Source organism: Falco peregrinus, chromosome Z, assembly GCF_023634155.1.
Source record: "Falco peregrinus isolate bFalPer1 chromosome Z, bFalPer1.pri, whole genome shotgun sequence".
NCBI classification, from domain to species: Eukaryota; Metazoa; Chordata; class Aves; order Falconiformes; family Falconidae; genus Falco; species Falco peregrinus.
In genome coordinates this window covers 5,104,960-5,128,705 of record NC_073739.1, presented here as the reverse complement: position 1 = coordinate 5,128,705, position 23,746 = coordinate 5,104,960, and the positions used below count along the sequence as shown (strand labels likewise).

Below are 23,746 nucleotides of genomic sequence, written 5' to 3'. Positions count from 1 at the left end.
GTGTACTGTTTTGTGGTAAAACTAGTTCTAGTGCTGCTGTGAATGTAATGCTAGCCTTCGGCAGTTTGGCTACTGTTATCCTTATTGCCTAAGTACTGTGAGAACATCGATTAATATATTTTAAAACCAGGACAGAACATTATGGTCAACTGGTCTGACCTTTGGCATGATGCAGGTTGCGGAGTTCTCCCCAGTAATTCCTGCAACAAGCGCAGTCATATATGACTAATAAACTGTGGTTGCACTAATGACACTTTTTGGCCACCATCCTCTAACCCATGGTCATGCGGAACAAAGGCTCGTGCAAATTACATCTGCACAGAAGAGTTGAGTGCTTAAGTAAGTTTAGGAAATTTGTGCAGTGTGGCCTATTGTAAAGGTCAGAGAGTATTTTTTATGCCTTTTCAGTGTTACGGATAATTGTCGCTTGATCTTCTGGCCTTCGGCAATACTGACAGTGGAGTTTTGCATTCTGGTTGTCAAACACAGGAAATATGCCAAAATAAAACAAAGTGCATTTACAGTGCAGTTTTCTAAGGTATCTGACAGGGCTCACAAGTAGTCATACTCTTTTTCTTCCAAAGGATTTGTAATTTGCCTGAGTAAAATGACCTTCCAGTTCCAAGCAAATGCTTAGAAATATGTACAAAGGCTACATACATTCATCGTCCTGTGTAATGCATTTGCTGCCAAACCCCAAATCACAGGAAACATATGTAGTTTCATCTTCTGTTACAGCAACAAAGAGTGAAGCTGTGAGACCCACTAAGGCTTCATAAACTATTCAAGCAAGCCTGTGCTCTGCTTCATGTGACCACAGGTCTGCTGGTTGTCTTTTGACAAATCTGTAAGAAATTCATGCCTGTATTTGGTTGGCTTAGTGTTTCCAGCCCAGCTGGATCCAAGATTCAGTGTGGATATCAGTACAGATGCAAAATGGGCTGGCATTGAGGAAACCATTCACACACAACCCAGGGCACTGCAGCTTGTGAGATCTGCCCCAGAAACTGGGTGAGGGGGGTGTAGTATCTCTGCTTTACATCAACTTTCCCATTATGCTCCTCATCCAGTGCAAGGAGGGGGCAAGGATGCTTTGTGAAGAAAATACTCCAGCAAACAGAAGAATTGATCCATGGGAGCATAAAATTCTCCTGCAATAAGAGGGTCAGGTTTTTTCAAATCCTCTTGCTGACTTCTGTTGGAATCACCAAGCTCCCCATACACAGGAGGTTTGGTCTTCAACTTAGCAAAGGTCACCACTCTGTATGGAGAAAAGCACTAAGGACAGAGGCGGTCCCAATGAGTATAAATAGTCTTCAGCACACATTGGGCAACTATTTGGAGAACAAAAATAGTCTGTGTGTGAGGTTGTGGGGGTGGGTGAGGGTAGTACAAGTGCCAATTCAAAGCCAGAGACTGGCTGACCTAGATGGGCTTCCTGACCTTTTTCCATCCTGAAAGCCTCCCCGTCCCTCACTGGACTGGAAGTCGTCTGGCTGTAATTAGGGGCGGTTGTTGCTTTCTCTGGCTTCCTCCTTCTGCACATTAGTTGTGTTTGGCGTGAAGCAGCGATGTTTGAAAGTGCTTGTGCCCCCCCCTCCAGCATTTGGTTAAGCCAATCAGTGGAAAAAATGACAATACTGTCTGGCATGGAATACAGGTGTTAAAATACCTTTATTAAAATAGAGGAAATAACACCTATTAGGAAGTGACCCTGAACTCACACATTTTATTATGGGTGGGAGAAGGCATTTTCCTTTCAGCATACTGTAAACGCTCTTATTTCTTTCGTGGTATTTAACAGTAGGAATGGGTGCAATCTATTTTTATAGCATACAGTTTTGTTGTAGACTCATAGAGTGCCGAGCAATGACTTAGCAGGTTGCTTTTTTTTTTTTTTTTTTTTTTAGCCAAATCATAAAAACAAACTTTAAAAAAACTAAATCCACTGGCAACTCTCCAGCAACAGTGTGTGAGGTTGTTCCTGTAGAGTTATAAAGAAGAAGGAGAAGGAAAATCATCACTCAGACAAATCTGAGCTCAACGACCTTCTTCCGAGCTTCTTCTGAGAAATGACATTCTTCTCTATCGAGCAGGAACAAAGGCACTTGGGAGGAGGGAGCGAAACCTCACTCATGCTCTTCTGAAACGTGTCCTTGCCACTGACTGTGTGCATGCCGAACTGTGGGTGCAATCATGCATATCAAGCACCCACAACCATACAAAACCACTTCAAAAGCGTAGTCAGTGCCCGCTCCTCCATCTCCAAATGAAAAGCACACTGGCTGATTCAAGACGTGTGTTTCTGCTTTGGGCTTAAACAAGAGAGCATTATTTCAGAACGATCCCAAAAATATGTTCCTAATATACAGAGATGAAAGAGTATTTCACATACAAGAGGAAACATTAAAATGTCCATCCATTTTACTTCACGTTGTTAAACACTCGGGCGCTGATTCAGGAAAGCATTTCAGCACGAACCTAAGTGCTAATGCCTGAACTGGAAGAATTAGACCATCCAGGAAAAGAAGATACAACTTGCAAACACCAGTTAGTGTCTGTACATGTGCGTGTATGTGCATGTGTGTGTATATATTCACCAAAAAAGCAAAATGTGGAAATCAGTGATAGCTAAAAAGACCAAGAGATGAAGAAAACACCAAATTAGGCATCATTTTCACAACATAGTTTTAATCAGAAAAGGAAGCCTAATTTTTGGCTGACTGTGAAATGCTAAATAAAAAGAAAGTAATTCTGCTCTGCATTCAACCCAGTAAGACACCTCTGTGAAAGAGGAACAGCGTTCAGTGCTGTGAAACCCACCACTAGAAAACATTGGTGAATTCAGTAGTGTTTGTGAATCAGAAAAATTGCTCATGGCTTTGGAGGTACAATTGTTTACTGAAGAGAGGGGGATAAAAAGCTTTGTGATCTACTTGTGTCTATCCCAGCAGGGCAGTGAGGTTTAGCACAATTCCCCCCACTGCAGCTGGCACCTGTGCAAGCGTCAGCTGCAGCCCCACGCAGGTTCAGCACACAGCGTGATGGCCATGCACAGCCCCGGGGGACACAGACATCTACAAGGTAAGAAAAATAACTGGGTGATTAGATGTGTATAAGGAAAAGGTCCCAGTTAGCATGCAAACTAAGAAACAGAAAAAAAATGTGTTAAGAGACCTGTTGCATGACTGGGGGAGGCAGGAGGAAGAGGAAAGGAAGGGGATGATATGGGGTGAGCAAGAAGATAAGGGCTACCATGAACTACTGAGGGCTTATATCCAAGGTATTTTTGCATAGATAAGCAGAACTACTGTCAGCCTGGCCCTGAGAATCAGGAAGACATATTCAGGGCTCAGAGAAACAGTGCTCCAACAAAAGGGCTCCAAGCTTTTCAGGATGTACCCATTAAAAAACTTAGACTTGAGAGTATTCTCACCCTATTACTTCTGTAAATGGAAAACGTTAATGATCATTCTTTCTTCACCACCACACACACACACACACACACACACACCCATTGCATTATTACTGCATTTAGCACTCTTTTCAGCACAAGTAGTTGCTTCAAAGCAGATTTTTTCAGGTTTGTTTTCTGTTTTGGTAGAAATATGCATCCACTCTGAAATGTAAGAGGCTAGGAGCAACGGTAATCGTACAGGGCAGGGCTGGGACCACAACAAGGGGAACTGGACATATTGATAAGTATTAGTGTCTCTAATGTCTATGGGTCTGAGAGTTTGGGTGTTGTTGGCTGTGGATGCATTTCTTTCATTGGGATGATGCTTAGAAATACCTTTGCCTCTACCAACCTCCGAGTGACCCTTTCTTGCCAATCCCTGTTACTCTGGCATGATTATCATTATGTTTGGTTCGATTTTTAGAGTATATCTAGGGGAACGTGATGAAGAAAAATGATTCATGGTCAAAATTCAGATACCTAAGCAGTGCACCCATATTTGCAATTCAGCTGTGCTCAGTTTGGTTTCTTTAGCTGGCTTCCTTAAGCTGGCAGCTCCATGCAAACTGCAATGGATTTATTTCTTCAAGTATAGCATGAGTAGAAAAGCTTTGTGCTAGGATTTCCAGCCTTTCAACAGCTAACCTAGCTGTGCAATGAAAAAAAATTTTTAGTTCCAACATAAAATACTGCCAAATGACTTCATTCCTTCATTTAGTCAAAAGGACCAAAACTTCATGTATGTATTTTTAAACATCACAGGCTGATATTATACCCTCATTTCTCTAGCAGAGAAAAGTCAAGATGATACAGCATAAAATTTAAGGTAAAGTACAATGTGTAGCCTGCAAAGGAAGAAGAACTTTTGGGAAGATGAATTTCCTGACATTTCAGTGAGATAACATAGTCTTCTGGAAAATTGACTAGCCTGTTTTGGCTGTGAGCACCAGAAAAATACCACAAATAAAATATTTGCATAGCTTATAAAACACTCAAGTTGAATATTAAAAGCATCTGTTTTCAAGGAATATACTGTAATTAAAAGGACTTGAAGTAAATCAGAAGTTCGGATTCCCCAAACATTAAGCATGTCATAAACAAGTCAATTGATTGGTTCAATATACAGAGTAATGGATGGACTGCTACATTACAAGGAAATCATTCTCTCCCGGGCCTCTGTGCCTCACATTAACCACATCAGTAAAGCAGAAATGGTTCACTGGCTTAGCCTACCCTCCAAGACTGCATTAAGCTAGATTACTACTGTAGCATGATATGGAGGATTATTCTGTCTTTCTCTATGTGGATTTGTGTGTGAGTATGTATGGGTTCTGAAGCTTTACATATTTCAGTCCTGAAGAGAAGCCAATATAGGAAACGTAGATCTACCCTGAACAGGCATTATTTACCATCAGTATGGGAGGTTACCTGGTATACAGACCAGCAGAAGAAAAAAAAAAAAGAAAAAAAAAAGGAAAAAAGAAGAAGATAAAAGACAAAAAATAATAGGGTAAGGATTATTACAATACCATGAGAGTACTAGATGGATACTCTGAGTTGTGCCCTGAACCCCTGCTCTCCTATGAAGAAGCTCCAAAGATCATTGAAAACCTTCCTTTGAAGTTTTTCTTGCGGCTCTGAGACCAACAATTGTTGACTTCATTAGAAGCAGAAATGGCAAATGACAACAGTATTGCAAAGTGTTTTGCCATTGCAGCACCTGCTACCTGTGGGTCTTCTCTGGATGCCCAGTGTCTAACGCACACTTCTGAATGGTGCTTTTTCTGTAAGGAAAGTTGCAACCTTTTTCCTCACCCATGAGAAGTAGTCACACTGATATTCAAAGTAGTTTCACTTGCATCTGGTCCAAAGAGGGAGTGATGTTCTTCTGGGAAATCTCTGGCATTACAAAGAAACAGCAGTTCTGGGAGCAGTTTGGGTTTTTGTAAGGACTTTGGAAAACTCTTTGAAAAGGCAAATCCAGAACAACATGCACAAAAAAGAATACAGTTTCAAGCACGTGCAAATTCAGTGGGTAAATGTACAGTCTGTGAGACACCCAGACACTTCTGAGCCCACCTTCTTCCACCTTAAGCTTCTCTCCTCATTCAGCTTTAAGACCTCTTTGCACTGATACTTGCAAGTATACTTGAAGGACACAAAGGAAAGTGATTGCATGAGAACAACGTACATACCATTAGGTTAATCTAAATCCGTGTTGGCAGGCCTGCCAGAACAGCAGCCTCACCTGAATCCTGGGGACCCCTCAATCTGAGCAGAAACAGTCACTCTCTCATTTATAATCACACCGTGAGTCAGACAGTCTCTCTTGCAAAACTATTGCAAAGCCTCGATTCGTTTCGAAGGGATCTGCCCTCAATTTGTTCATCACAGCAATATGAGCATTCGCACAGTGAGAACACGGTGTTGCTGCTTGTATACAAACTGTGAAATGTAATGGGAAAAGGGTTAGCTTTTGCAATTGCCATGCTCCTAGACCTAGTCCTGGCAGCAGCCATTTTAACAAAGTGCTTGGAAAAGCAACCATTTTGCAGAAAACTATTTTCTGTGGCAACAGAGTGAGAGAGGAAAATGTCGTTCTTGCTTTGATTTGGAGTTAAAGAAACAAAAGCATATTAAAGGATTCAGGCAGCTCATCGTGCAAATGCAGAGACTCTTTCCTTTTCAGCAAGTTTCAGAAAAAGTCATCAGATGTTAGTGTGCAAAGAGAGCAGCTAATTCTAAAATCTGTTTAAATTGTTAAACTTATGTTAAATATGAAGGGATTCAGCTTTGCACTGAACTCATCCTGCCAGTACCACAGTTTTTATACTACACTTCTAAACGATTGTTACCAGCTGTGAGATTATAATGAGTCCATAGTGATTATAGAGCCTGATCCAACTTCTCATTGAACTTAGTGGCAATCTCCTTGTTGACTTCAAAGGCAGTTGGACCAAGCCCTAAGTTAGGACTTCAAAATGTCAAGTCCTGTGAAAATTCCATTGTACAAGCCAATGATAAATGCAAATGCAGATAATGCACCAAAGAAATATTAAAGTTGAAGACTTAAACCTCCCAAAAGCAAGAGAACTGTAAATTAATCCTATCATGGCAAATTATCCCAGCCCTCCTGGGTGGCACTTGTAGGCTATATTGCAGTTACTTGATTTTTCTTTATTGAAATTTTAATTGTATTTCTTTTTCTTTTTCCTATTTTCCCTGATATTGAACAATGTCTTAATTGGCTGCTGAGCAGAGCTTTTGATCTGGCTGACCTTTGGAATGTACCATGTAGTGATAGCAACCCTCCACAGCCCAAGCAAGATCTGCCTGAAACTCTAATGACAACTTTGAGCTCCCTCTCCCTGAGCTTCTTTGATGGCGTTAGCTTGACTGCCAAAGGGAACAAAGCCTTTTTCATGATACACTATTCCCTGCAGGAGCAATGGAGAAAAAGATCATTCTTGAAACTGAAGCCTAATTTGATAAGCAAGTATTTACTCCAGAAATTACTTTGAGAAATAGATGACTACTGTGAATTTGCTGAGACAGTTAAGAGCTGGTTCCGAGTCAGCAGCTGTCCTGCAGCAAAAGTGGTACTTTTTGTTAAATAATAGGGACTACATTTTATGGAGAAAGGCTATGATATGCTGTGGCCACTCACTTGACACCTGCCCTTCCAGGCATGCAAGCACATCTACAGCCACCTACACACCACCCACATAAGCTTCCTGCCCCTCGATTCTCCATCCATAAAATATGAGAACAGAATGGCACTACTTCTCAGGAGGCTTGTGAGATTAATGACTTTGAATCTTAGAAGTACCCTGATGCTGTGTTTAATAGAACCACTTTAGTAGCTAAAATGGATTTGAGGCTTCTTCCTGGAGGTTCTGGAGAAGAGAACACGGCATCCCAGTCTGTCTTAATGCACTAAAGGAAGGAAAAGGGTCTCGTCCTAATGTTCACTCTTAGTTAAAAATCTGTTCTTGTGGTATATATCAGCACAGTATGTGCCATTGATAAATAATTTTTCTTGGCAGTGAACCAAAATGTTCAAACTTTCCAGGTCTCTCCATATGATGTAAGTACTTCAACAGGATAGAAAGACATGCTGTTAGAAGGGCATGCATGACAGGACATATTAGCAATTCATCTGCAAATTATTTGATTTCATCTGAACCCTGTTCTGATTAATCAGGGAGAAAAGCATTGCATTAGATAGAACATTGCTTGAGACTGAGCAAAGAATTGTATTAAATACAACCCTCTCATGCCTCTTTTTTTTTTTTTTTTGTTCCTCTCTAGCTCTTTCTAAAGAATATTAGCAACTACATTGGTATATTATGTTCTTCTGACTCTTTTTATACTTAACAGTGTGCTAAACAGTTACAAATAAATCAAAGGCTAACAGATTTCTACCTTTTAACGATAACAAGTTACACTTAGCTTCTTTTCTACTGCTTTCTGAAATCTAGATCAATTGACATAATCTTTTTGTAAGTATAAAAGGCATTCTGTCCTCCTTCTCTGTTTGATATCCTTAAGCTATTATTATTATTTGTTTGTATTACAGCAGCTGTCAAGTCCCAATTAAAATCAAGACTGACCATAATATGTGCTGAACACAGCACAATACCAAACACTTTTTTTTTCCTAGAAGTTTATATTACAGTCACTACCAAAAATGTCATCAAATAAGCCCTATTTTAAAAGTAGGATAGTAAGGTGTAGGTCTTTAATGATACTTAGGTATTTAATTCTCTTTGCACAGGGAAGCTGTATTTAATGCTGGGGGCCACAGGTTTTCATTTGTGTGCCACAGGTGGTGAATACATGGCACAGAGACAACTCAGAGTAGTTGTCGGGTACTACTTGGAAGTATTTCAGATACAGTGATTAATATGTATGCTGCAGCCTGGTAATTTCTGCATCGATGCAATCCTTTGCTCTGTGTTGAACAATGACACACTCAGTGAAAAGCTTGTTTCCTGTTCAAAAGTAACTGGATTTCAGTAGTTTTCAAATGTTCAAGTACTCTTCAAGGCTGCAATGTTTCGGCATTTCACAGAAAGTCTGCAGCTAGACTGGACGTGAACTCAGATCATCAGTCACGGTGACAGGAGAGCATCTTCTTAAATATTTTCCTGATAAACCTTTTCTATTTAAATGACTCAAGGTAATTCTTTCTAAAAGAACAAATTCTGCTTATTATGGATAACTAAAAACTGTCACTCAAACGTTCAGAAACATGCATGTCTCCTTCATCTTGGAGGTATGTTATTTTATTACTGCTTTTGCTTAGGAATCCCAGTTGCTGTTGGGCATTTGTGCTGTTCAGCTGTTACAGAGTTAGAGTGGAAGACAGAGAAGCATGCAAGAGACAAGGTTTAGGGGCATGGGGTGCAAGAACAGGGGCGTAAGGTTATGGAATAACAATGTCAGCCATGTGGCAGCTATAAAGCACACAAAGTACCTTTCCGCTCAGGAAAGCCACAGTGACACAGGAACAGATGTCGCTTATACATATTGTGCTGAACTGGGTGGTCAACTGCTATTGCTAAAGAGCAAGTGTTGCGTGAGGAGTTGCTGGTTATGCTTGTGCATCAGGTTTTTTTATTTCCTATAGCACTGCCTTTGATTAATTACTGTTCACTTCACAGAACCTGAATGTGAATCGGATGGACAGAAACAAGTTTCTCAAATCTCATATATGAAGCCCACATGATAAATTTTCCTCCAGCTCTGTCTGACAGGAGCTTCAAATCTAATGAGACCTTTCTGAGATTTCATTGGCAGCTACTTAAACTCAGAAGGCAAGAGAAAAGAAGTGGTGAAAGCAGGCTAATGTGGAAACCTGATAGAGACATTTCAGAATCGTAGTGGCGTATCACTCTCCATCCTTAACATTTCCCACGATGGAGATGAAAGGCGCTTGTGCGAACGTCTGTCAGACAGAAGAAGTTGATATGGTGTATATCATAACTCTGCCCTGCAAAGCATGGCCATGCAGAAGGTACATGACCAAACAGATGCAAATTTCTGAAGAGGAATGAAGAGGCAGGAGTGAAATGTGTCCAAAGTCCTTTCTTTCCAGTTAGACCTTGGAAATGTGAATCAGGGAACGAATGAGCCTTTACACCAGCTCACCAAGCTTTTTTGTCACAGTGCAAGAGGAGCCAAAGAGCGTAGAGCATCCTGGCTACCATACAGCTCCCTTGACCCTACCCAAAAACGTTTCTGGACGGCTGCTGCAGCACCCGTGTGTGCAGGCTCTGCTGGATGCTACTAAAGGTTTACAAATGACCTGTGAGCAGGGCACTCATCCCTCAGATTTAATAAAGCCAACAATTGCCTCTTTTCTGTTTTGTTTTGTGGCACAAAACACACGGTTTAATTGCCTAACAAAACATACAACATTTTAACATTGTCAATATAATATGGAGAGTATGAGCAAGCTGGCTCTTTAATGTATCAACACCCAAGAGTGTTGCTAGCGCGCTTGAAATTTTCCCCTTACCATCAGCAGGAACCTTTGCCTAAAAGCTTTGTTTATACAAGAGAATAACACAGGACAAAGAAATAGAGCAAACAGATATATCCAAAACTAAGATAGTTACCAATGCCTTGTAGATTAGGCGTGAGCCTATGGTCTTGTGTGTTGGTCTTCAGCTGCTGCAAGCCTCCTGGAGACCTCAACGAAGTCTCCATTGTTTGTATAATTCTATCCCTTTTAGTGAAATGGCAGTAATGTCCTCCTCATCTTTTGTCTTGGCTACTTCAACTGGATCTCTTTGGCACCCAGTGCCTCTTATATCATGTCAGTACAGTAGGACTCCAATGTTCATTGGTATTTCTTTGAACTTCTATAGCTTTATCATTTTCTAGCTTTTACCATAGATCCTTATTCAATGTGAACCTTAGCTCATACATAAACTCCTGTCATTCTTTCAGTGCTCCCTAAACATATTGAACACCACATTCAATATTTTTTAAGACTGTGAATTTTGTATTAGTATTCAATTTTCTGAAGGTCATAAAAGAACCAAACCTAGTCTAAAATATCTAAAATAAATGGTCCTGGATCTGCATTTCCTTGAATTGTGTGTTTTGAGCAGAGCTAAGTAAATGCGGTCATTTAACATTCAGGGTATTTGTTTCTTTCATCTCAGTCACTTTAGCTTGTATCTGGAAAGGAAATACTAAGAGATGGGCTACAGCAAGTTAATTTGCAGAAATACAATGATAAAAAACCTGTTGAAAATAAAAATCAAGTTGGAAAAAGACTGTTTCTCTTTCAAAGAAAGGATGTCTACTTGCAGATACTTTAAGATATTTAGACTGTACTTTCTCCAGCCCCTGACCCACTTTCAAAGAGTTTTAAAAGAATTGTCAAAGGAAACACAGATGTGTTTTTCATGGAATTTGACATTGTATGTCCAGTACGTGGTAAAGGAAAAATGTCTGCTATCTACTTGAACCTTTTTCCTGCCGTGTCAGTCTGATGAGAAAAACTGCGTCTTGAAGACAAAAAGAATAGGGGGTTAAGAACAACACAAGAGATTGATTAACCCTGTGTTGTTATCTAGCAAGTGTCAATAACAAAATGCTACTGGGCTCCCGCATTGTTTCCTTCTAAATTTCCAGTCTCACACCTGTCACATCTCGAGATAACTATCCATCACGGAGTCAAAGTGGCAAACAACTGTGTGGTCCCTTGATAAGGAATAGTGACACAATTTGTCTCCTTCTCCTCCCACAGATTGCAACTAATGGGCTAACAGCAGGTTACAATAGCACGAGATGGATTTGAATGACTGTCAGTGCTAGAAAGCAAGCACAGCTGCAGAATAGCCTAAAGAAACACTTCAGTTTAGATGAAAATCTGAAGCAACATACAAAATTGAAACCTAATCAATCCGCTTTAAAAGGATTTAATGGTAGTCTTAAAAGTTAATTATTGCACATATTGGAGGGTTATTTATGACATGCTCTGCCCTGTTAATGGCAAACTATTGCAGAAGCCAAGACACAGCTCCTGCACAGCAAATAATATTACAGTGGAAGGAGACGCAGTAAGACTGAGAGTATAGTATACAAGACTACAAAATGCCTATCTGGCATCACATGACGTTTTCCAAATGGATTCCATGGCACGACATTTAGAAATGTTGAGTTTATAACATGAAAATATGAAATCAAATGTACAAACAACAAAGCTAGGAACTGGGAACCAATTCAGCTCTGATTCAACAAAGCTCGTTTTATTTAAGGTTAGAACATGCATTTTCACAACAATAACTTCTTGAAATTTGTTCAACCTCTCCTCTTTCCCAAACTCCCTCTGCTAAAAATCTATGTGTATAAATCTGTATTCATAATGGGGAGTCAGTATGAATTTTTCAGTCAGACAGGCCCAAGGAACAGCATTAAAGTCGATTGAGACGTAAAGCACATATCAGTGATTTAAAAGGAAAACAGCTGTTGCGATAGTTATCCACAAGCCAGAAATTACAGATGCAGTAAAATCAGTCCTGTGGTTATTTTGAAAAGAAAGCCTAGTACATTAAGATATGATAAATATAGGTAGTCAAATGGCCCTAACTTGCTGCTATAGTAAGCCTATGAGGAAAACCCTAAAACCCAGTCTACCCTCACACGTGACTTCTTGTCTTCAAGCTCACTCCAGAATCTGCAGAAGGAGCTGGAGCAATTGTCCTGCTTTTCAGGTCCTGAGCTGAAGCGAGTTGCTTTGGCTCCATGAACAGCAGCCCATATACACCTTTGCTGAAGCAAGGATGTGCCCCTTAGCACCTCCTTAAGGGAGCTGGGAAGGGATTAACTTTGAGGAAGACACTATGACTCCTGTTAGCTGCGATCTTGGTGCTTCTGCTAGATCTGCCTCTGATCCTCCTGTTCATGGTTGCCAGAGCCCTGTTCACCTCTCTTTTCAGGCTGACTTCAATTTAACACCTTCCATTTCAAACGAGGGGTGTGTTGAACAGAAGCCAACAACATCTGGATTGCATGATACTGACATCCATGTAGGAAGGTAGGAGGCTTTAAAAAAAAATCCCCAGGATGGCTTCACACCTGAAAATGATTGTCCTCTATTTACTAGTCACTCTCTCGCTCTGGTATCTTTTGTTCTCAAGCTACCAAAAACTGCAAATGAAAAGGGTTTCCTCAGGGAAAACAATGTAGTACAGTTCCCAGAAGTATTGTGCTCATGAGGCATGGGCTGAGGCAGAATATTACCAGGCTGTAGAGAGCTATGAGATAAGCAGATGATTTGGGCAGGAGGCTCAGCTTGTAACCTGTTGTGAGAAAAAAAACACAGGCCTGCCTATTTTAATAGTAAGCAGTGCAGTAAGCCAACACTTTTGCGATGCAACATTGCAGAGAAAGAACTGGATGACCTTGAAGAGTGAAGATAGAGAAATATGATGTAATTTAATAGTAAAAAGTGCAACAGCATGAACCTGGAGGCTAATAGCAGGAATTCCTGCTATCAGCTGGAGTTCATCAGTTGGAAATAATACAGCAGGAGAGAGACTTTGGTATACTAATTACACACTGTATGATTAGGAGTTAGTAATACTGTGGCCATAAAAAATGCTGGGGTGAGGTATTCCTGTAGAAATGCAGAAGTATTTGCTCTGTCGTGCAAAGCACCCACGAAATTACAATTGGACTGTTGTGCACAGCTCTGATCAGCCAGGTAAAGGGTTCACCGGGATTGGCACGTGAACAGGGACAGCCTGCTAAGCCAAGCAGGGAAAACAAGAGCCTGGCTCGTAAGCAGGAATGAAAAGGGTCTGGCTTCTTTCAGTTTGCAAAATTGGGACTGAGGAGGAATATGACTGCAGTCTATAAATACATTAGTAGTAAAGAACAACTGCTAGTGAAGGGCAGTGTTGGCACAAGAACAAATGTGTATAAACTGCAATGAGTAAGTGTATGCCTGTAATCAGGAGGACTATTCCCAACCACCAGAGGATTCTGCAAACTCTTTCAGTAGGAGTAGAGAAGTCTGCAAACTGAACTGCTTTCCAGACAGACATTTTTACCTGTTTCCTAAAGTGACTGCATGACCTAAACATATAATTAGGTCTAGGACAGCAGGTCCTAGACCTGGTGGTCTGGGAAGTACTTTTCTAGGGATAAATCCAGTAACCCAGTGAATGAGAGACTGAGCCCTCACCTCTCCTGCCATCACAAACCTGGGGTTCACACCTTTGCCAAGTCGTATACTGGGAACGTACAGATACAAATCAAGTTGCATCCAGCTACATTTCACTGGGCAGCCAAGGCTGAAGCTGCCCTCCAGGTAGCTTAGAAGTTGAGCTGGAAAGGGAAGCAAAGACAACGTTTTGGTTTTCTTTCTCCAACAAATCATTTCCCATTTTCCAGCCATAATCCCTCTATTCCTGTGCATTGATCTTCCTGATAGTCTGGAATTACAGCTAAGGTCTAAGATCAATTCAGTTTTAATGAAGTCAAAAAAATTCCCGGGAGAGGATACTTTTTTTTTTTTTCTTTTCCCAAGTCCCACTTAACATGTTACTGCCTCATTCACTTAAGGGTGCTTTATTTAAGATTTCCTTGGTGATTGCACTAAAAAGTGACAGTCAGATTCAAGCCATTTCCCTTCTTCCCTACATCTACTCAAGGCAGGACAAAAATGTGACCCCGACAAAACTGGAGAGGAAAAAGTATCGTGTTGAATTAATTTAATAAAAATGTACAGCACTGAAATAAAATCATCACGTTCCTCTGTGCCCTTACAGCACAGTGCAGAATAGAACGCTACCTTGTCTGGGTGACGTGACAATAAAAGCAGATTATGTAAAAGCAACCAGACCCTACTGGGACAAATGAAATGAAGCAGTAGCTATGCTCTAACTTAAAATCAACATCAATACATCATGTGAGCTCTAATGATGTATTTCTGATAAATGGCAGGACCATGTGATTTTAAAATGCATCACATAATGTTGGGGTTTATCATGCCGGTTTGACCATCTGACTATGTTGGAATTACTTCTACTATTCCTGATCACAGAGGAACTTCAGAAAGACAGCACTTTTTGATTGTTTGCAGAAGCCATAAACAGCTTTTTCCGCCTTTTCAAATGTTAGTTTTTCTTCTCCAAAGGGAGCAATAATCATTAACTCCTACTGAACTACCTGGTTTAAAATCCAATTTATCTCAACTTTGCATATTTGAAAAAGGTATTTTACACCACTGGGGAAGGAAAACATGGTGTCCTCATGTAAATCGGTCTTGACTCATACCTTTTGAGGGACCCACGGCACAAGACCTTAAAATTATAGATGCTGTCCTATTTTATCTATTTTGTTGGAGTTTCTTAGGGGAGCAAAGGCAGAAATCTCTGTCAAAGAGGAGAATTCCTGTTTTCTTCTCTGTCCCAGATTCTTGAAGGAAGGCAGGACATGAAACGTATGAGGTCTGTGCAGAATACATAGTATGGATGTGTAAAGATAACCTGCATAAGTCAATTATATCTTTGCTACATGTGACTAATGTGGCTATCTATCATACCTTCTTTCTGACAAAACTTCATATTGCACCTGCTTTCATTTTCTTTCCCTTCCTTTCAGATATTTATGCCTGTAGAGGCAGCCAGGTGAACAGCCCAGTACAACAATTACAGATACATGAGTTATGTTTTGCACTTTCTTTGATCAACTACCTGTTTTATAGACAGGATTAGAAAATTTATATTGCAGCCTTAGGATCCCATTTTATGTTCCACTTTTCTGGATAGATGCTGAAAACCATAAAAGGGAGATTTCTTAAAGTGTTATTAGCAGTAAGCTATTGCAGTGTTAACATCATCTGTATTGTGGCAATGGAAACTCCAGGTAAGCATCTTCTTTTTCTGTCCATTTCTCTCTTTAAATTTTATTTATAGCCTTGCAAAATACTTGCATCCACATAACCCGCCCTTGCCGACTTGCCAGAAGATTAATGATATCGCAGTGTTCTTGAGAACAGAAATGTGTCTACCACCCTGGTAAATAATCTCTCCTTTCGCACGTTAAAAGTGATCTGGGAACAGCGCTGGAGAGAAAGGACGGTGTGCCATGCGGAACTGGCACACAGGCAGGTGTCCCCATGCTGCTAATTGCAACACACGAATCCTGCGACGTTAGTCACCCCTTCCACTCTCATGCCTCCCTTAGTGTTTGGGACAGAGGCTGGCTCCCTGTCAGCAGCATGGGGGACATAAACGAACACCCCACATAGTGCAAGGGAGGCTGCACCAGCAAAAAAAGGCACCAAAGGGACAACCACCCCAAAAACACCTTTGGTGCTAGCAGCACGCCCACTGAGCAAAACCAGAAAATGGGTCCCAGTCTCATTTTCTTTCTGGGGGTCAAGTTGTCTAATACCTTTATACAGTTTCTCTGTGATCATATACCTGAAAAGTCCATTTTCGAGGAAAAAAAAAATATTTTTTTTTTTTAATCCCTTGTAGCCTTTGCAATAGCATGGCTGGTGGGGGCTTTAGCTTTTGCTTGTCTGGGAATGGAATGAGAATATTCCCTTCTCCATGCTGTTGTTCCTTTTCAACACTAATAGTCCCTACTTTTTGCTTGTGGATGGTTTCATTTTAATTTTTTTTTCCTGTCCTTTTCTTTGTTGTGAACCTGGTTCCAGTTTTTTTGTCTATCTCTCTCTCTCACTTCCTTTGACCTTTTCCTTTCTGTTTCACTCTCTCTCTCTTCTTTGTCCACGTTGGCAATAGTCTTTAGCTTATGCTCTTTTATCAACCTTCTGCTTCTTCTTGTTTCAACTCTCTGGACCTGATTTGCAGCTGCTGTGTTCTTCCTACAGTCGTTTACACATGTGCGACACAGGTGTAAAATACTACCATTTTCATTTATGCTGCTTGTAAATGTCAGCAGAAGAGAAAGAAGAACCTGTCCTTCCCAGGGTGAATCAGCAGACTTTCAGGAGTGTCAGATACATATGAGCAAAATCTGTGTGAGTCACCAATCACTCCTAATCCATGCCTGATCTCTCACAAACTGTCTCATGCTATTGCTTAACCCTCCAGCTCTCCACTTTTCCCAAGGGCTCCTTTAATCCAGGTTCTTCTTTAAATGAGAGGATGTTTTACTTTGATTTGGGGGATTTTTTTTTTTTTTTTTTTTTTACAGCTTCCAGACTCCGGGAGAGCTAAAAATACACACATGGAGCCAGGTATCCACGTGTCGTGTTTACCCTCTCGAACAGCAAGCCATGCAAGAGCAACTGGAGATGGAAAGAGAAACCTTACACATGTATTTCCAACTAATGAAAGAAGCTACACAGCATTTTGCTTATTCTAGAGCTTTTCTGAATTCATTGAAACACCTGATGACCTCACAAGGTGAGGAGGGGTTTTGGTGAAATTCTGACTATTTTGGGGCCAGATGTATTCTCAGAAGTCTCCATCTTTTTCTAGGATAAGTTCAGAAATCACTTTTAAAAGAAAATCAATAAATGCAGGAAGCATAAGGTGAACAGTTAAGTGGCGAAAGCTCAGCACCAGTTTGCCTCGAGTGCCGGTACCAGCCCCGCTCTTGCATTGCCCACTTCTGCTCACGGTGTGCCACAGACCCAGCAGGACGATGACCTGTTTGGGAGAGTCCAAGTACACCTCTGCTCCAGGTCCGGGGACAATACAGTGGTGCAGAGCTCAGTAAATAAATGCAGCAGCCCAAAAGACAAAGTTATGTACTGTACAAGCCCCGTGTTATTAGCTCTTTTTGCCACCGTTTCATTGTCAAGCTACAGCATCCCGTTAGATATTTTAGCTGTTGCACGTTTTACCGCAGCCTGCTTTGGTAAGCTGCTTATTCCTATGTGTGCTCTTGTGATAAATTTTATCAGTGCTCAGCTGAAGGTTTTTCCACGAGGCAGCTGCACAGTGGCTTTTTATCTGTTGTGGCACCCCCCAACCAAAATGCAAAAATTATTTTTTTTTAAAAAAAAAAAAAACAACTTAATTTATGTTGTGGCATTTCTGTCCGTAGATGTCGAGTTAGCAGTTTGTGGTCCCAGAGGAAGCTTACGGGAAACAGGGAGCCTAGACACAAAGTAAAATATGGCCAGGATAAAAGCGACAACAAATCGTAATTAAAAAGTATTAGAGGTTGTCCACTTCTAAAGAGCAAAGAAGGTTTGATACCTGCTTTCTCATTTCTCTCACCAGTTGCACTCATGGTATATACAGCTCTCACATAGCAACTGGATAATCTTCTCTATGTTTTAGTTCACTCGTTTTAAGTAAAAACTGCTCTCGGCAACAACTTCATTTTAAAGGACAACTGACCAGAGAGTGTGGAAACTCAAAACTTAAAGGCCCTTTGCCTGTGACTAGTGATGGATTAATATCTGTCTTCCTGTCCTATATTTTCCATCTTTTTACACCTTTATTTGGATCTTATTTTTACCACTCCTCTAGAAGCTTTCCCATCAATGGCACTTGCCAGAACATTTACTTAGTGTTCATTTCTTTAATCACTCTGTTCTATAGTTCATCAATTAAAATGCTTTCCCGCAAAGTTCCCTGAGGTTTGTCCGCCAACAGGGGTATTTTAAATAGGATAAATAATGCCATATAGTAAGTTTCTAGCATCCATAATAGAGAACTTTAAAGATCATCTGCAGGATTAGTTTCACTGTTTCAAGCTACTTCAGTTTTCTTCTAAATGGAAAAGTGTCACATACAAGTGATTTTTCAAGTTTCCTTTCTTAAAGAAATCATCCAAGAAAGTATATGTCAAGCAAAATTTTGCCAGCCATTCCTCTGTCCTCTGGATTTTAAGGCAATGACTATATACTGTGCTCATTACGAAGGAAATATTTTCTATTCAATTTCAACTATTTCAATAACACCAATTTATTTCAATAGGCATCATCCAAATAAATTTATTTCAATAGGCATCATCCAAATAAATTAGCAACACCAGTTGCTAATGTTATTTTGAGGTTCCATCAGACTTATGAGGTCTTGTATCACTGAACTGAGAAAAGTTCATGTACTGAAACACTATAATTTTATAGAATTTTTTGTTATGATTTACTCAATATTGATTTTTAAATTGGATTCCTCCAACTGCCAAATTTGTACACCTAAGAGTTGTTATGGCTCTGAGGTAGTATACCAAAATATATATTCTTCAGGTACCAATATGTATGTGTGTGTATACATAAATATATTTAACTCAATAAATATTCCTCTAAAACACCTCAATATTTAGCCTATCCTGGATATGTATTTACCCAGTCTACCTCCCATGTTTACCTAAGTGATTAGAAAAGTCTCTCAGGCAAACAGGGCAGGTTTTATAACCTTCCATGGAAGTCTTTGTAAATTTGCTTTTTGAAGAAAAAGATCACTTTGGCTTCTTACTCTGTTAATTTCCTTTCATTTTTTTCATATATAAAATTATCCTCCTTGTCCTTCAAGGGAAACTGGATAAATAAATTTTAAAACTATTCCCAGTGTCTGGATGCTTTAGGACCAGGATTCATCAAGGGATTTAAACTTCTAAAAAAATGGCCCTACTGACTGCATGGGGAATTACCACATGTCTAGAAGGCTTGTAGTTAAGGTCCTTGCTGAAGGTGTCCACACATCTTTTGTTAGTGGACAGCAAATAATTTAAGAGCACTGTATTAACAGCAATGAAAGATAATGCAAAATTAGGAATGTCGCTGGAAAATGTGAAAAGGATGCCTTTAAGATTTTAGTCCTCTTGTTTAGCAGTAGATGCTTTAGACACAGAGCCTTAGCTGATTAGGTTGCTTTTTGATGCACGGCATCCTGGAGCCTTCCTGACTTTCCTATGTAGTGAAAGTAAGGCCATACCCCATGGGGGAGAACAAAACCTAAACAAAACAAAATGTCTCTAAACTAGCACCAGATTGTACAAATAAAACATGGGGACTTGCTGTTCAAAATATGTTTCAACAGGAATTGTGGGGAAATGTGAACATATATAGTAATGAACTCACGGTACAAAAAGCGGAGCTTACCGCAATTCAGTTTCCAAACAATAGCATTTTTTGTGGGCTTGATCCTCAGAACTGCTGGGCACTTTAAACAATTTCCATTGACTTCTAGGGGTGAAGAAAACAGTCAGTACTTCACAGCGCTGAGCCACATGTTCAGAGTGCATATGCGAGAGCCAGCCAGGAGCTCCAGCCAGAAATGCTGGCTGCATCTTGTTAGCCGCAGCAAGAGCTTGCATATTAGACCTTAAGTGCTGAGCCTATTGTGAGCCTGGAGAAGTTACAGTATTTATGGAAATCAGCCTGGAAACCTTCCCTGCATTCACCTTCAAGCCCTACCAAGTTAGATTATGCAAGTCCTTTTAGATACTTTGAATAATTATGGACAATTAAGGGATATGAACCAAATCTGAAACCTTTGTTTATTCCTTTCATCAATAAAATACTCAACATGGCTCAGATGGAAAACAACAGGGGGGAATCTGCTTCTTACGACAGCCTTGTTTATTAGTACCCCTTGGCAATGGATTTTTTAATAAGCTTGAGCCTATCAGCCTTTGCAAGTTGCAGCAGAAAAGGGTTAAATATCCCTGAAAGTGACCTTATGGGAGAAAACCAAATTTTTCAAGACATTATTTGTGGAGGCTTTGAAGTAGGCTTGAAAAACTGGATTCCTTTTTCGTATTCAGCATGTACAATGTGCAGTATCTGTAAGTAGTAAAGGAGCAGTTCATGAATTCAAGAATCTATGGTCAAGCTTGTCCTTCAGTTATGTAATATTAATAACATAATATAATAGTAATATTGAAAACTATAACTATTGTTTATAATGTTATTAATGTTGTTATTACTATTATGATTGTGAAGTTAATCCATAATTTGCTGTTGTTGAGGAAAGACAAGATCTTTTCTTTTAGTCAACCATGAAATATTAAAATATTGTAGTTCCAAGAAGAACCTACTACCTGAGAGCAGAAAGGTCCACTAGGAATCCTAGTAAGATGATTATATCCAATCCAGAAAACAGAAGGATAATGTGAATGGTAAGAAAGTTATGAACTGCAGAAATAAATGTCAGCCATATACGAGTCCTGTTTTCAGAAATGTTTTGAGACTTAGCCCACTGATGTTTGTAAAGCATTTGTGTGATCCTTGAGTATCAGAGTTAAAGGAATGCAAAATATTGCAGTTAGATGTCAGATATGGCTGAAATGCAGAACAAACAAAAGACAAAAGATTTGCCCTATACTTGCCCCTCAATAAGCAGTCATCTATTTGTGGAATATTTATATTATTCTTATTAATAGACATGTGGAAGCTTTCTTCTAGAGTGGTTATTTGCAAACCATCTACAGCCTATGATTTGTAATGCTTAGAAAAGCACCAGAGAGCAAAATTGCAATACATTGAATTCATGGCTTTTGATAAAATTTTTCTAGCTATGCAGCACAAGGTCTTCAAGTACATACAGTATCTCAGATGCATCCTCTTAAAAAATAGCAGTATATTATAAACAAATGCAGCTGTGTTTGGAGCCCCTTCTGAGCTGCATATGAAGTCTATAAAGCAACCATCTTTCACTTCTTGAAAATTACAATGCTAATTAAAAACTGCCTGGTTGATTCCTGGTTGTATTAATAAATGAGGAAGACTTTATTCCACTGCAATGGTTTTCTGTGAGATGGCATATATGTTCTTGCACAACAGGATCCAGATAGAAGACTCTGAAGTTATTGTCTGTCTTTCCAATGCTTCTTTGTTGTTACTTCCAAGATTTTCTTTCCAGTTCAGGACCTTGCAACTTCTAAAACTTTTCAGCAGCATTTTAAAGATAAACAGATTGATTCCAGATTGTCTGCCAGTCATGCTATATCCTGTGTTAAAACTGATGATGTATGGATGAGAGGAGATTCAGGTAGGACCTAAAGCACATATGGTCAACACACATTGTATTCAAAGGAAAAAAGAATTCAAAATTCAGAGAAACACTTTTGCCTTTTGAATCTTTTGGCTTAAACTCCACACTCTCTCTCCTTGAACAATATCAGATAATTCTTTTTACCTGTGGCTTGCTATCTTTGCAAACACTGAAGAATAAAAATCATTTTAAGAAATGACTGAACATGGGAACCGGTGCTCAGTGGTATTATTGTTGCAAGTATTTACTAGGTGTCTTATCGCTCAGTCCTAACCAGACAGATCCAATCCTCAGAACATTACCTGCCACCATCAGCACTGCCTGTTGGATGTGAGAGGTCACGGTTTTGCCAGAGCATCTGATCTTGAGACCTCATTGCTGGAAACAGCCATCATATGCCTTCACCATGAGCGCTTGCTGATGTCCGTTCAGTTTGCAGCATGCCCAGCTCCATCATGTAAACCTTATGATTGCTTTTCATTAACTGGTGTATATTTTTATATGACTGCTGGTATACTAGTTATAAGGTATTCTGATTTTTTTAAAACAGTATTTTATTCAAAGTAACAGTATTTGAAAGAATGAGTTATGAATAACTCTTCTGATTTTGAGCACTCCAACAGACACACTAAGTAGTGGTAGTAATATGCTTACTCTTCTTTCACAGATATATAGGAATAAGGAAATATGATGGTTAGGAAATCTAATTTTTTGCACAAAAAGCAGCAGTGGAGTGACTATTTTCCCCTATTAAAGTACCGAGACATCTTAAGCCTGGTAACTGGGGCCACAATCATACGTTTTTTTGAAGTAAAAATCATCCACTGTGACCATCTGAACTCATCTTTGAGTCTAAACCATAACCACACATATGTAAACCACCATTGGGCTGACGGTGAAGGTAACAAATATTATGACTATAATGTCTGCAATAATTGATATTTAGGGGGGATAAAGAAAAACTTTGTTTCTAAGCAAGAGTTCACAAAGTTCACTCCAGAAAACCTGTATTACACTAAACTGCTTCATCACATGGAAAAGGTTCGCTCACATTTTGCACATATGTTTGCACATTTGTTTTGTTAAAACAAATGATGATGTCATTCACCTATAGCAAGATGAAGCTCTGCTGTATGACAAGCAGCTGCTTTTGCGTTAAATCATCCCTGGCATCTCTGAATTTACTCCTCTTGTTTCAAGACTGTTCTTTTTTCAGATCCATACCTGCAGCATTTCATTCATGAATTTAACCTCTCCAGTGCAAAGAAGAGGCTGAATTTCATTCTCCTTGCCTGAACTTCCATGAAAGAAATTATGGTGTTTCAAATAAAAGATGTACACTTCTATGTGCTCAGCACTTGCTGAGATGGTGGGGCCTGCACCCAGACCTTATGGGTCTTTCCAGTCATCCTCATCATGTCTCAGCCCAGGAGAATTTAAAATTTAAACAATCCCAAAGCAAAAAGCTTCTTCCCCACCATAACTAGGTAGGTACATACGTCCGGACACACTAATCACAGAATACATTAGGAGGGACAGTTCTGCAGTTACAAGAGGCCAAGCTGGCCTCTCTGAAATGACAGAGGAAGAGGGGTTGTCAGCCTATCTCGGGACAGCTGGTTGCATTTCATAGAAGAGCTCAGTCTGTCCACCTTAGGATCGAGGAGCACAGATGAGGAATAGGGCTCTGGAAAATGGAGTGAATACTTGAGAGTGACATAGAGATGACAGACAGCTACTAGGTGATAACTGAAACTTTGCAATGATAATACTTTTCCTGCATTTGTAGTAATCACACTAAGAAATCTGGTGACAATTTAGTTCTTCCAAATTTTGCAGAGAGCTGATGCAGCTTGGCTGCCAGGATTTTGTCAGCAAATGTTTTGAGTGCCACAGTTCAGAATAGCCACTGTCTCTCTAAGAAGGCTGGAGGTAAACAGCAAAACCACATGGACAATGTTTTTGGAGGTAACTCTTGCCTTTTCATTGAACTTATTCCTGTCTAGAGTAAAGGTGGTCCCACAGACAATGCATTCCCAGTCATCTTTTGCTCATAGGATCACTTAGGATTTCAAGCCCATGATTTTTGCCACATTTCAATCTGAAGAATGCTGGTATGGGTTTGGGGTTTTGGGGATTTGTTGGGCGTGTGTGTGTACATTTGGGTGGGTTTTTTTTCAATTTCTCCTTCAGTTTCAAACAGAGCTAAAGTTAACATGGACACTGTTGTTTAACTGCTTCTGTTTGCCAAGAGAAGATACTTCAGTGCATCAGATTTGCAGTACTTTCATACCAGAACCTGTGACTACATTACTGAAACTGTGAGAGTAGCATT

General features: G+C 39.8%; 1 long non-coding RNA gene across 2 annotated transcripts; it reads left to right on the top strand.

Moving 5' to 3' along the window:
- Nucleotides 1–1,667: 1,667 nt before the first annotated feature.
- Nucleotides 1,668–22,932, top strand: LOC129782791 (uncharacterized). 2 transcript variants are annotated; one of them, XR_008744908.1, is made up of 4 exons: nt 1,668–3,084; nt 12,415–12,512; nt 16,652–16,863; nt 19,606–22,932. It is a non-coding gene; the product is annotated as an uncharacterized LOC129782791 (long non-coding RNA). The 2 variants fall into 2 exon arrangements; XR_008744909.1 differs by lacking the exon at nt 12,415–12,512.
- The last annotated feature ends 814 nt before the right edge of the window (nt 22,933–23,746 follow it).